We start from the raw sequence: 14,310 nt of genomic DNA, 5'->3' as shown, positions 1-14,310 counted from the left end.
ATAAATATTGCACCTGGCAATATTGTTTTCACCATGTCCAGTATTGCCTCCCAATTAGCAAGGCTGTCAGAATGAGGATTAAAGTGGCAGTTCCAAGTGCTTCTGATGTTTTCCAGGCATGGTGGCAAATATTTCAATACATTTATAGAGTTTTAGGGTATTGGCACTCATTGTCTTTATAGTCACTTTCATTATTGCTGTGTTCCCTGTTCACACGGTTTACAACCATTACAACGCAACAATTACAACGCAGTGCTGTTACAACGCAGGTTTTACTACGCATACCATTACAACGCATAACACTGGGGGGCGCTCTAGGATAGGGAATAAGTTTAATTTACTATCCAACACCTTCCCTAGTGTCCACGGGGACTGGAGTTGGAATAGTAAATTAAACTATTCACTATCCAGCACCCCCAAGTGTAATGCGTTGTAATGGTATGCGTAGTGAAACCTGCGTTGTAACAGCATGCGTGGTAAAAGCATGCGTTGTAACGTCATACATTCCACACGGTTACCACAATCAGCAATAAAACAAACCTGGATATTTTTAGACTCAAACGAAATGTATTGTTCAGAACGTATGACGTTGAACTACAAGACGATAAGCATATACATCGCAGACGCTTCTTTCCATGGGATCTACTATTTCAGTCTACACATCGACTTATATCTCGTTGTCTTTCTTACAGCATTCAACAATCTGATAACCTAGATTTCTGCCTAAAGGAAGCTTCCAGGACTGTTTACGAAGGCCCATCTCAGTTAGCCATACCTAATCAATTAATCTCTTGTAACAACATACTTTAAAGGTGTCACAGCAGGGGCGTAGCAAAGGCCCCTGCAGGGGGGGCGAGCTCTACGGGCCCCCTCACCACACAGTAGTTGTTGAATGGGGTTGACTGTATTCATAAACAGAAATAGTTAAATAAAACAAAGAACGTCAAGTTTTTTAAACTGCAACTCGAAATAATGCAGTAAATAGCATCACCAGTAGTAATTGAGAGCAGGGTCCTCCGCGCGCACAACGCACGGACGTAGACGTAGTTTAAATGTTACGTTGATGCACGCTCCAGTCCAGTGAAATACATGAAATTAGTCTTCAACCTCAGGCCAGGGTGGGGCAGAGCGTGTCTGTCATGTAATTTTCATGCACAGCGCACTGAGCTCAGTGTCAACTGCGAGGCGGGCCGGGGCCACTGAGACGGTGAGTGAGGCCGTAATTAACATTGCATTCCTAGTAGTTAGTTACACGGGTCTTCCAGGTTTGGATTGCAAAACATCCCCACCAAATCATCCGCCTGTTGTGTGTGTACTTGCTGCTTCTCTGGCGACTTTGCTGCTGTCTGGTCCAGCTTCCCTGAGACACTGTTTTGACAATGCTGATTAACCATTAACCACACAGAGGTGTGTGTCTGCTCACGCCTCGCGCACCCCACCCTCCCCAATACAATCCCTGGAAGCGTCTGCCACACAAGAGCTGAGGGGATCTGGGACCAACCCCAGCCCCTCCCCCAAGGCTCCTTCGGCCTGACCGTACTATTTATAAATACTGTATTGACATGATAAGTTAAATATTTGTTGCCAAAATTCACAGGGTGCAGAAATTCACTGCCACGTACAAGGTAGTTTACAGTGGGCTTTGCAGGCTTATTCTCGTGGAAAGTGACTTACATCAAGCGCTCACATACCCCGGGGTCTGACTCCTGTGACCTTGGCCTAGTGCAATGTACGTACACTACTTAACTGTCCACACTGTACTGCTTGTCTGCACTTTCAGTACAGCCTTATTGCTTTCTCCGTACTTCCTGTTGCGCACTCTGCACCACCTACGTGCACCTACTTGTCTGCCTAAACAAACTCTGATCCGATAAAAAAACTATAGCGCTTAGTGCGTAGGCGCTTGAATAAGGTTTGGGCTCAGATACCTAAGATTGGGCTTAATTTGTATTAAAATAATGAAGACGAGAAACAAATAATTGACTAAATAAGCTAGCGACGAGGCCAGAGTAGTTTTTAAGAGCCCACCACCAGCGTAGCTCCGAAATGAGAAGTTTCTGAAAACCCAGCGCTGCTCTTTTCACCACCCAACACTTCTGTCACTTGTGCAGTTTCCTTTTCTCTTTCACCATTTGTCACTGTTATCCCATCCTTTCTTTCTCCTTCTTTTCCGATTTGCTGCCTTTCTCTTGTTGACTCTAGATCTAAGTCTGATAAAAAGCAATTCCCATGCCCCAAAATTGAGTCCAGGAGCCCACCACCTCCTTTTACTTCTGATACAAACTACGCACTGGTTTTTGAGCTGCTGTGGGCTGGCTGGTCTGGCGTCGGTCTAATCGCAGCTGCACCCGAGTACTTCACAGGTCTTTAAAAGACCATTTACTTGTTAACGGGGTTTGTTGTTTTTTTCACCCCTTCTTAGCACCCCTGCATCTCCACTGTGCCTATTACTGGAAGAATTACCCCCCCCTATCAAATTTGTATTAGCCCCCCCCTGAAATTTGTATTAGCCCCCCCCACCCGAAATGTGGCTCTAGTCGCGCCTCTGACGTCTGTTACTATCAGATGAACCAAAACCTGCCATTACAGTTGCGCTTTTGTTAAAAGAAGATATTGTGTGGTAACTCACAAACCAAATAATTGAACAACCCCCTGGATTAGAGGTTAGGGCTTGTGTTTTTTATAATAAGAAGAATAAGTAAATGACAGAAAAGTAATATATATATATATATGTGGTTTGGTCTGCATTTTCATAGGAATGCTTTTCCCCCCTAATTAATTTGACTCCTTTGATGAATCTTTATGAAATGTTCCACGAAAAAGTCTTGTCCACCTCAACTTCTTCCTGGTAAGTTTCAAGGTGAACTGTCAAGCGGTGGCAAAGAAAAAGGGGGGCCTCAAAACAACTTTTCCCTATTCACTTTTCCATAGTAAAATTGAACAATGATACTGTAAAAACTGCTGGACGGAGTTACACCAAATTTGGCAGTAAGCCAGATCTTTGTGCCGTAATATTTTTCTGATTTGGTGTAAACCCGTTCAGTAGTTTTTGAGCAATTAAGGCAAAAAATGTTTTATCTATCATGCCGCTGAGCCTCTGCAGCACTGACAGATCTCAAGATAAGATCTAATTGGCTTCCACCACATCACCAACAATGTGGCAGCAGCCATCTTAGTATGCAGGACTTAAACCCAAGTCCTGAAAAAAAGGTTACAAAAAGACATAAGGAGGCAGGGTAAGGATACCCTGACCACCTAGGCTTGGGGGGGAGGGCTGTCCCAGAAGGACCCCTTCTGGGGCAAAAAACGTTTTCTTAAAAAATGTGTGCTACTGAAATAAATACCCCCCTGTGGACCAGAGTCATGTGGGTGGCGGCAAACGTAATTAAGAGGAGGTGGTTGCTTGTCCCCCTCCTGAGCCTCTGGGATGCCTCAGGGGGCCCATCCCTGGGGCCGACATCACAAGAAAGAAGAGGGATAGGGGCGTAACAAAAGCACAGTAGTCGCTGCATTGGTTTAACAGTACTCATACACAGCAGTAGTTAAATAAAACTGGGTTGGATTAGCAAAGCAGGAATTCGCCGGCTGGCCTATGGGCCGGTGCCTGAATACCACCTGTGCGCCGGTTTCATGGAGGACAACCACCCACAATAATCATACTGGCCACCCTACCCCCACTATGGCTAACTGACTAGGCCACTATGAAATGTGTAGGTGGGCTGCAGCACAAAACACTGTGCTTAGAGGTGGGGAGCTGCGATGCGTGAGAGGCCAGTTTTGTGGCTGTACTATTTTGGGCCATCGTCACCTTAACCCAGACCTCACAAGCAGTGCTATTCCACATTCTTTCCTGCTATTTTGCCACACTGTGCCTTGATAGATGGGGACGCCAGGCCAGGTGTTGTGGACATTGGGCCCTAGGACCACTCGATAGCCTAAAAGTTGTATTTTTCCCATGCTCTTTCCTCGCTTGTGGTTCATGTTCATCACGGTGTAGGTGGGGGAGTGCAGGTAGTATTCACAGGCCTTGGTGAGAAGCGAGGTTTTGCTCTACCCTGTGGGTCGTTCTCACATCAGCCCTAAGGCGCTAGCCCAGTGCAGAAGCAATATGTATCAGCTGACCTCTCTAACAAGCCACCACATTCAGGCCATGCAGGGTGTGGGAGTGTGCAGAGGCTGAGAACATTTTAACCTCGACAGAGCTTCCCCATTTCCAATAATTAAGTTACCTGCACATGTTCCATTTTTCAACCACCAATAAAAGGTCTTGCCTGAAATATCTGTGCTTTATCTGACAACAGTTTTGACTCATCATAAGTTAGCATAGAGGGTTAATGTGCTTGCTGCAAAACATGTAACATGCTGATCGCATATTTGTATTTTATGAGGATAAGTATGTGGGTTACTAGTTTTGTCATAGAGATCCTATTGTTACTTGGAGTTCATAGCTTACAACCCTTCCACTGTGGCATCAAGTCAAATGTTTCTCAGCTCACCCCTCTTCTTCCTGGTCTGTTTCTTTCCAAACTTGGGCCTGCTCCCTTTATTCTTTATTTTCACTTTTTTTGTCTATTTATAAATTCGTTCTTCCCCATCCCTGTGTTTTTATCATCTTCTTTTTCTGTCTTTCCTCCATTGTTTATCTTTCCTCCTTGTGTTTTTTCTCACTGGCTCCATTCTTTGCAGTGCTCTTTTCTTCAGATTTCACTAGTTACATAATTAATTCCAAAGGCTTGCTGCATGTGTATTTCTTTAGATTCAGGTTAATTTACACCCACTGATACCTCTTCTCACTTGCTAAAGAGGTGTGGTTATGCTTTGTGTATCCTGGACACCGCTGTATGCTGCATGCCAGGAGCCTTTATTATTTATCACATTTGCCTATATAAATGATTTTCTTGGCCAGCACTGCTATATTAATGGGATGTGTGGGGTGTACTTGTGTCTTACCTACATCTAGAGTTCTTGTTGCTCGTTGTAGTACTGTGTGTGCCTCAATTAGCTTTGCACATAGCAAAGGACATTATTTCCTTAGAGAACCGAAAAAACCCTGACAAGGATTGCCTGCAAAAGGTGTAATCAGCATGGGCCGCTGTGTATTATGTCACAATGGAGGTATTGTTTTAATGACAGTACCCATAGTTTACTATCTAAATGTGTAATGTCTAGTAAATTAAAATTCAAAACCAAATTGAGGAGTAAAACATAAAGTGATCGTAACAGATCAAATGTAATTCCCATAACCAGTGCTGCATCATGCACAGACACGTCAACCTACTTTGTTCACCTGATGGAGCAGGAACACGCACTAGGAATGATCACTAACAATGCCAATAGATCTGGCTTTAACAGGCTAGCACATGCAAACACACGCCTACATAACTGCACACTTGTGTAAACCTGTGTTTGCATTTTTATCACTTTAAAGACAGAGCAATTGGCATAGCAAATGCTTGTTTTTACTAGTATGCTATGCTATGCCCCCACCAAACTCCCACTGTCCTCCCTCTATTTTCTATCCCCTTTCCTTTCGGCTCTGAAGTTCTTTCTCTAATTTGCAAAGGGGCCTAGGACTGAATGCAAATAAACCCTGATGATCCTCAGACAAAGTTATGAAGTCCTCCAACCTACGTAAGAAACCAGTAGCCTTGAATATGCATGTGTCATCCTTGGGGTTTACTGGTGGTAAAAACCTAACATTTTAATACATAAAGGCCTAAATGAGAATGTTCCCCCAATGAGCTTTGCAAATTGTAAATTACAAGGTTGACTGTGGATGGGACTGACCTCGCCATGGTCACTGGCTACCCTCAATACAGCCAGAAACCTCTATCCCTGATGTTGTAACTTCTCGTTCATTACCTGAAACCCACAAAGAAGCTAAAGGCCTAGAATAGAGCACCCCAGAAGACAATGCCATGGTATTTGGCAGACAGATTACTGTATGAAGGTCACCACTGATTACTTCCCCTATCCCTGGTGTGTGAGGTCTCAGGTGACCACATTGGCCTGATATCTGCATCATGTGACATTATGTAGCTCAGGCTGTCAATAACAGCAGCGACTGATCTTCCATCTGATGATGAGGTCTGGCGTAGAGGACCACATAATACAGTGTGAGCAGCATCCCTGCTTTGTTATGTTATGTTAAAATCAATTTGTAGAGCGCTCGTACGCCCGTAGGCTTCATGGCGCTATAGGAAAAGTGAAGAATCCGTCCAACATAACACTGAGCTAACAATGGCTAATGGTAGGCTTGAGAGAACAACCAAGTTTTTAATCCCTTACGAAAGGTGAGTAGATCCTTACTCTGCCTAATCGATAAGGGGATGGAGTTCCACAATGAGGCTGCTAGATGGCGAAAGCAGCAGCCTCCCTGTCGCTTCCTTTTAAAGCGAGACACCTCCAGTAGGGATTTTTGCGCAGAGCGCAGGCTTCTGGTGGGTATATATTTAGAAATCAGACAACGAATAAAGGCAGGGCCTTTATCTTGTGTGGCCTTGAAGGTGATACAACCTGCTTTAAAAGCTATGCGCTGGGAAATCGGAAGCCAGTGTAGCTTTTCTAGTCCTGGTTTAATAGAAGACCATTTTGGCTGTTGTAGAATAAGTCTCGCCGCCTGATTCTGGACAAGTTGAAGTCTCTTCGACAGGCCCACTGGAAGTCCCAAGTAGACACTGTTGGAATAGTCCAGGCGGGACATGACCAAAGCAATAGTAACCTGGATTAAGGCAGACTGGGTGAGGAGGTGAGCAATTTTTTTTATTTTCCTCATTTGGAAAAAGCTAGCTGAGACCACGGCACCCACCTGGGTTTTTAAGGATAGGTCCGAGTGGAGCGTGATGCCTAAGCTCTTTACAGCAGTGGATCTTACAGGGGGGATGCCCAGGTCTGCTGGCCAGAAATTAACACTCCAGCTGGATAAACTGTTCCCGGGCAAAAGTAGTTCTGTTTTGCCCGGGTTGAGTTTTAGATGGTTTTCGTTCATCCAGCATTGGATGTGTTTCATGGTGTTCTGAAATTCGGACACAGCATCAGAGATGTTCAGATGAAATATTAGCTGTAAATCGTCCGCGTAGTTGAACACCGTGACTTTAAACTTCTTAAGGGAATAAAGAAGAGGGCGGAGATAAAGGTTAAATAATCATTCCAATCAGCGGTGCGGACAAAGTTTAGTCTAAGGAACAATCTGGAGTGGCACCCTGTACCATGCAACTTTGCGAGTTCCCTCTATACTTGGGCTGATTGTGTTACTGGCCCACATTCATGTTTGGCTGTCAGTAGCGATTTGCACACTATGCTGTACAATACTCACATGAGGTACACTTGCAGGCCCACTGTGCATGTATCTCCAAATATTTCACACCACGACGTGGGTGTACAGTGGCCTCAGAGCAGTGCTTAATTTGTATACAAATAAGTGTTAGGGCCCTCGTCAGGAGGTAACTGCAGCTTGCAACACCTATTGCCCCGTCTAGTGCTGCAAATGCCAGTACCAACATACCTACTTACCGTCACACTCCTACAAGTGTGACATTTTCGAATATGCCATGCCCCATTGCTATAAGAATGACTTGGGTGGCAAGGGTTAGTCATTTTTACTGTTTATTGAATGAATAGACAACTGTTGTTGTCCGCATCTCTAAATTCGATATACAGTGCCACCATGTGTCACTTTAAAAAGTTTGTGCCTTTATGATCAAATAGAAGGGGCGTTGTCTGGCTAGACGGGTTTGATGTTTACGCTGCTAAATGTTACTGCTTTACCAGTCACTTTGAAATATTTGTGCCTTCATGCACAAACAAAAGATTAATTAGTTTGACAAAATAGTTTTTTATTTTATTTATGCTGCTATATTCGTTATTGTTTTACCAGTCACTTTGAAATATTTGCACCTTCATGCAAAAACCAAAGGGGCATTGTTTGACTAAATTCGTTTGATTTTTGTATCCTGCTGCCTGCTGATTGCACCTGTTTGTAATACGTAGGCCTTAAATCTTGTAATTAGCATTGTTTACAAACTGAAAAACATCCGCATCAATGTTCTGAAACATCCAAGCTGTTTTCATCCTCAGCCTCTTTCCTTCCTGTTTTTGTCCTGCTTACTTATAAAGACATGATGGTAGAAATTGAAATTGCTTCCTCAGTTCATGTTATTATCATGCACAACATTTGACAGTCACAAGTGTGTGGCATGCATACAATTCACGTTTATTTCTCTTGGAGTTGGCAGGATACTGTTTTATAGCTTGTGTACTTATGTATGCTTTCAGAGGAGTCTGTGAAATTACAGGTTTAGGTTAGACTTTCAACGTTTCAAGTTTGCCGATCAATATAAATTCTAATTCCGACCCTTCATGGTTGTTCTTTGGCGATAGGCGAGTTTCCTGAGACAATAGGATCGCTCCTTCGCATTGCTCTGATTTCTATCTCAGTTTAATAATCTGCTCTTGGCAATGTTACAAATGGAGAAGTTTATATGTTAAGAGTGTTTCCCACTTTCTTAATAGAACTTTGATCAAGACAATATAGAAGCATTTCATTAAATGTTGGATGTTTCAAATCAAAATATATCAGATTTCTGGGCTGTGGGGTAAAGTGGTAGGTGGCGGGCCGAGCTGCCGTAGAGGGGGGCCCCCTCTATATACTTCGCAGAGGTGCCCCCTCAACTTTCGTTACGCCACTGTGTCACAGGTCTTAGATCATCATTGCAAGTCAGGCATGAAAGAAACATGTTTTTGTTCATTAGAAGGTTTATCAAGGCACTCATCACCTTTTTTTTATTGTGGAAAGTTTCGTTTTACCAGGTTGTCTTGGCTTTCTCTCTCCTCTGAATACCTGCACATGGCTTCTCTCTTTCTCTCTCTCTTTCTCTCTCTCTCTTGCTCACTATAAGCAAGAGCTGGCGATGTTTCTATTTTGCCGGACAGGATTTTTCAGGTCAAAGACAGTATGATCGCATACATAAATTATTGAGTGATTGTATAAAGTACTGATATGTACAGATATTACACCTCAGGTCCTCATTATTGGGTCACCTGATGCGGGGCGTTGATTCCGACCCCCTGAGTCAACCATACTGTGGGTTCTGTTGACTTCAGTGATGCAGGATTAACAGGGATTCCGGGTTGAATCCTGAGAATCCCCTAAGCAATACAGAATTACCAAACTAATCAGTAATTGTGAGTTCAAATACAAATCCTTCGTCTGCCCCCGAAGGTTCCTGCCAGAGATTCCATCTGCTTTGAACAGCCCAGATCTCCAGGAGTCACGCGAGGGGTCTGCAATAAGGGCACTTCATAATTCCTGGTGAGGATGGAAAAACGATTACCATCTCCATCGAATTACGAGACATCCTTGTCAATGCAGCTCTTGGTATAAATTGCAGGCAGATTTTCTTGGCCTTATGTCAAAGTATCCAAGCAGTGTTATTCTGTTGGTAAAGAAGATGTACAATTTATATATTTGTTAGGTTAGTTGCTTGAAGACATTTTATGGCACAAAGGGCCAGATGTATGAAGCTCAAATGGGTTCGCAAACGCCGAAATTTCGGCCTTTGCGAACTCATTTGAGCAAAATGGTACGTATGTAGCAAATTTCAGTGCAAAATAAGGAATCGCAAATTTGCGATTCCTTATTTTGCGATTGCATTTAAGGAATCGCAACATTTGTGATTCCTTAAATGCAATGTATGATGCAAAAAAAAATTGCTAATTGTCCCTAAGGAATCGCAAATTACCACCAACTTTAAGTTGGTGGTAATGTGCGAATTTCTTGAAAAATGCCCATTTGGGCATTTTTCAAAGTGCCATGTGATGCACATACATGCCCTTAGGGCATGTATGTGCACCACATGTGCACCCATGCTTATTTCAGGGGTGCAACAGGGTGTCCTTTGGACACACCTGCACCCTTGAAATAATTCTCAATTTGCCACCCAGGTCCGGTTATTGAGACCAATCGAGTTTCAACCAAAAAGCTCTTTTTTCAGGTTTACCACCCCTGGAAAGATCCGATTTCGATATATGAAGCATGGAAGAACTCCAGTCTTGTAGTGTCGGGGGAGAGGCCTCTTTCCAACGCCTACAAATCTCCCGTCGGGCCACCAGCATTGAGTAGAACAAGAGGTTGTTATTTACAGTACGTTTTTTGTCCTTTACTCCAAAAATTACAAGGCTTAGATCTATATTCACAGTGGTGCCTATAGAAGATGTTAATTTGTTGCTTATTGATTGCCAATAAGATGCTAAATGTGGACAGTCATAAAACATATGTGCGTCAGAGGCTGCGACCTGACCGCAGTGGGGGCAAACTACTGGCATACCTAATGAGAATTTGGACAACTTCTGAGGAGAATAGTAAGCCCTATGAAGGGTAAAGAAGTGGTTTCTTCGCAGCCAGGCAGGTTTAACAATATCCCAGAGAACAATAAAAGATATTTCCCATAGTTCATTTACATTTACTGCAGGTAGTAGAGAACCCCACAGCTGATCCGGAAGATGGAATATTCCGTCTATTTCCTCTAAGATTAAGTTGTAAAAGTGGGAAACCTCTTTAGTTTTTGGGGCGTTGTCGAGTAAGCAAGATTCTAGTTGACTATTGCCTCCCAATGATCGTTGTGGACGGCGTGTGGGACCAGATTTTTGTGCTAGCGCCCAGCTAGAAATCTGAAGGAATTTAAGTCTAGAGAGATTAGGGCCTACCTTACTCACTAGATGTTCTCAGGTAAGCATTTCCCTTTCAAAAAACAAATCTCCCCAAGTTAAGATTCCAGCATCTTTTAATGGGCTTGTCAATGCATCTTTAGTCCATCCCGGAGGAGCAGGAAGATCCCATATAGGAGAACCATTAGAATAGTAGCCTATTTTGGTAGTTGTTCTAAGATTATACCAGGTTCTCGCTAGGCCTTGCAATATCTTCAACTTAATTTTCTTTAAAAATTTTGGGTCTCCAAACTTGAATAGAAATCCCATCTGGTTTAAACCTTCACATTTTAATAGTGTTGAAAACATGAAGCCGATACCCTGATCTGATGGAGTTTTGAGTAGTATTCGGGCATGTGTCAGCTGAAAGGCCCAGGCATAGATTTGAATGTCAGGACCTGCCAAACCCCCCTTCTCCCTACGACGCCTTAATTTATTCCAAGAAATTCTTGCAATCTTGTTCCTCCATATGAATGAGGTGATGTCGCTCTGCATCTTTGCTATAATTTTTTTTCAAAGTAAAGAGGTAAACTATTGAAAATAAAGGTCAACCTGGGTAAAAGTTGGATCGGCCTAGGAGCGTCAATGGAAGATGTCTCCAAGAATTCATTAACTTCCTACAATCTTTGGCCACCAGAGTAAAATTTGTATGGTTAATCTGATTGATATCCTTTAGGATTTTTATGCCTAAATACCTCATACTATCACAAGGTTGTACTGGGAGTAGCGCTGTTATGCTGTTCCATGCCATAATCTCAGTCTTTGTGGCGTTAACTTCATAGCCAGAGATGTTACCAAATTGTTCTGATAAATTAATGACTGACGGAAACGCTGTGCTGATATCTGAAGTTAAGATCATAAGATCGTCAGCATACAAAGATACTTTTTTTACCCAGTCTCTATATCTAAATGGAGCGATGTTAATTTCTTCACTAATTAATTGAGCGAATGGCTCTATATAGATATCGAAAAGTAGGGGCGAATGCGGGCAACCCCGCCGGGTGCCCCTTATGATCGTAAAAGGTTCCGACAGTCCGCCGTTAACCAAGACCGAGGCCGAAGGATTGTGATACAATAATTCCACTGCTCTGCGGAAAGCCCGGCCTACGCCGAATTTTTCCAAGGCCCCCAACAGGTATTTCCAATTGACCCTGTCGAAGGCCTTGGCAGCGTCCAGAGTGAGAATAGCCAAGGGTAGCGATGACTTAGTTGCCATATCGATCGCACCTATTAGGTCGTATATTAGCTCGTAAAGTTGGCGACCTTTAACAAAGCCCTTTTGGTTGGGATGTAGGACTGAGGGGGCTACCTGCCCCAATCGCTTGGCTAGTAATGACGCAAAGATCTTATAATCAGCGTTAAGAACTGAAATTGGACGATACGAGCCGCATGCGGTGGCTGCTTTGCCTGGTTTCAAAATAAGCGTGATGGAAGCTTTGTTCCATGATGAGGGAGGTAAATAGCCATCTACCAGTATTTGATTGAATAATTTGGTGAGAAAGGGGGCGATATCAGCTGCAATATGTTTATATACCTCTGCCGGAAGGCCATCTGGGCCCGCCGCCTTTCCAGATTTACTGTTTAATATAGCAGATGATACTTCCTCAAACATAATAGGTTGATCTAACAAATTCACTTGTTCTTTAGAAAGTACTGTTAGTGAAATTGTATTAAGCCAATTTCCTACATCCGTAGAGGTGATGTTATTGTCCTTTCGATATATTGCCTGGAAAAAATCTTTGAAAGCTGACCTTATTTGTGGGTCCGAAGATGCTATACCGGAGCCAGTAATTATAAAATCAATATTATTACGCGTTTGATCTGTTCTAGACTTCCAGGCTAGTAGTTTGCCTGCCCCTTCGCCAAATTCAAAATTGGCTAATTTACTGGCTTCCCACCTTTGCAGAATACGCTGGTTTAATACAGAAGCCATTTGCCCTTTAAATTTCATCAGCTCCTCCTGCTTAGCATGTATGACATGTTCTGAGCAGTTGTTTAGATTTTCTAATTCTGATTGGGCTTTTAATATATTGGCCTCTATCAGTGTAACCGCTTGGGTGTACTGTTTCTTACGAAACGAAGTTTTCTTCTTAATGATACCTCTCAAAGAGCATTTAAAAGTGTCCCATATTGAGCTAGAGCACGCAGAACCAATGTTGATTTAAAAAAATTCTTGCGTCTCCACCTTAATATACTCCAAATCTTCGGGGGATGTAAGAAAAGATCTGTCGATTGACCACGACCTTGTCGGGGTTTGGGACTGCAGTTCGAAGTCTAAGAATATAGCCGAATGATCGGACAGGTGAGATGGTAGATAAGTTATATTCCTAACTGACTTATCCAAACATTTGTTTACCAGTATATAATCGATCCTTGATCTGTGACGGTACTTATAATTTCTAAAGGAAAAGCCGGATTTCTGACCCGACCTTACCCTCCAAATATCAATAAATCCATATTGATACATGTTTTTAATTAGAAGGTCTCTAGATTTAGAGTGTGCAAGTTGTCGACTAGAGGGAGATTTATCCAGAAGCGGATCAAGCACAATGTTAAAATCTCCCGCTATTATCATGGGTTCTGGAAAATGTAATAGCTCGGAGATCAACGTGGCCAGGGCAGATGGATCATCACGGTTAGGCCCATAATAACCAACCAACGTAATGCATGATCCTCCTATCATAACAGCCGCAATTGCCCACCTACCATAAGGATCGACCTTTTGCTTCAAAAGTCTTGTTGTGATGGTTTTTTTAAATAGAATGACAACCCCTCTTGTATTAACTGTCTGAGATGTAGCGACTGATAAATCTATCCATCTATTCTTTTTTACCAGATCCAGTACTTCAGCTTCAACCAGGTGTGTCTCCTGGAGAATAATGACCTGCGCATCAAAGTCTCGGATGTATTGTACAATTGTGTTGGCTCTAGGTTTGGTGCGCAGGCCATTAACATTCCAGGAGAGAATCTTAATGGTACTCATAGTTGGCATACCTAATGATAGTGATTAAGGGTCCAGCTAATACATTCCCCTTGGTACTACTAAAGTGAGCAAGATTCGTCCATTGTTCATTTATAAAGTTATCGACCGCCATTTTAGAGATGAGAAGCATTTTATTTTTTATTTCCCTAACCCTTACCCACGTGACCACCACCCCCCCACCCCTGAGGATCCCCTGATTATCCAACCGGAACAGATCCGGTTTGTGATACCCCTGATACTCTATCCAGGCTCAGGCGGGGCGTCACAGTTTGAATTTTTAGAGGACTAAGTATAACTAAATTTAGTCAATCCATTGGTAGGGACACTCCAATTTAATTAGATAGCTTAAGATGATATTTATGTAGGGTTTTGTAGAAGTAAATTTGTAGACTCGTGCTCTATGTGATTTGCTATTGAAAAATATGTATTTTTTTTTAATAGAACATTACGTGATATTCAAGTGATTCCGAGTTTTTTTTTTTAGTGTCTTCTTTACTGAGTTAAACTACTATATTTGTCTTCTATTAGAAAAGTTCATACTGAGCTAGGTTTTTTATACTTTTCTTTCATAAGTAAGCTCTATAAACTGCTATGTGAGAAGAAACCTCAAACTTTCTCGGCCT

The sequence above is a fragment of the Lissotriton helveticus genome, chromosome 12 (assembly GCF_964261635.1).
Source record: "Lissotriton helveticus chromosome 12, aLisHel1.1, whole genome shotgun sequence".
Taxonomy (NCBI): Eukaryota; Metazoa; Chordata; class Amphibia; order Caudata; family Salamandridae; genus Lissotriton; species Lissotriton helveticus.
This window is presented reverse-complemented; position numbering follows the sequence as displayed.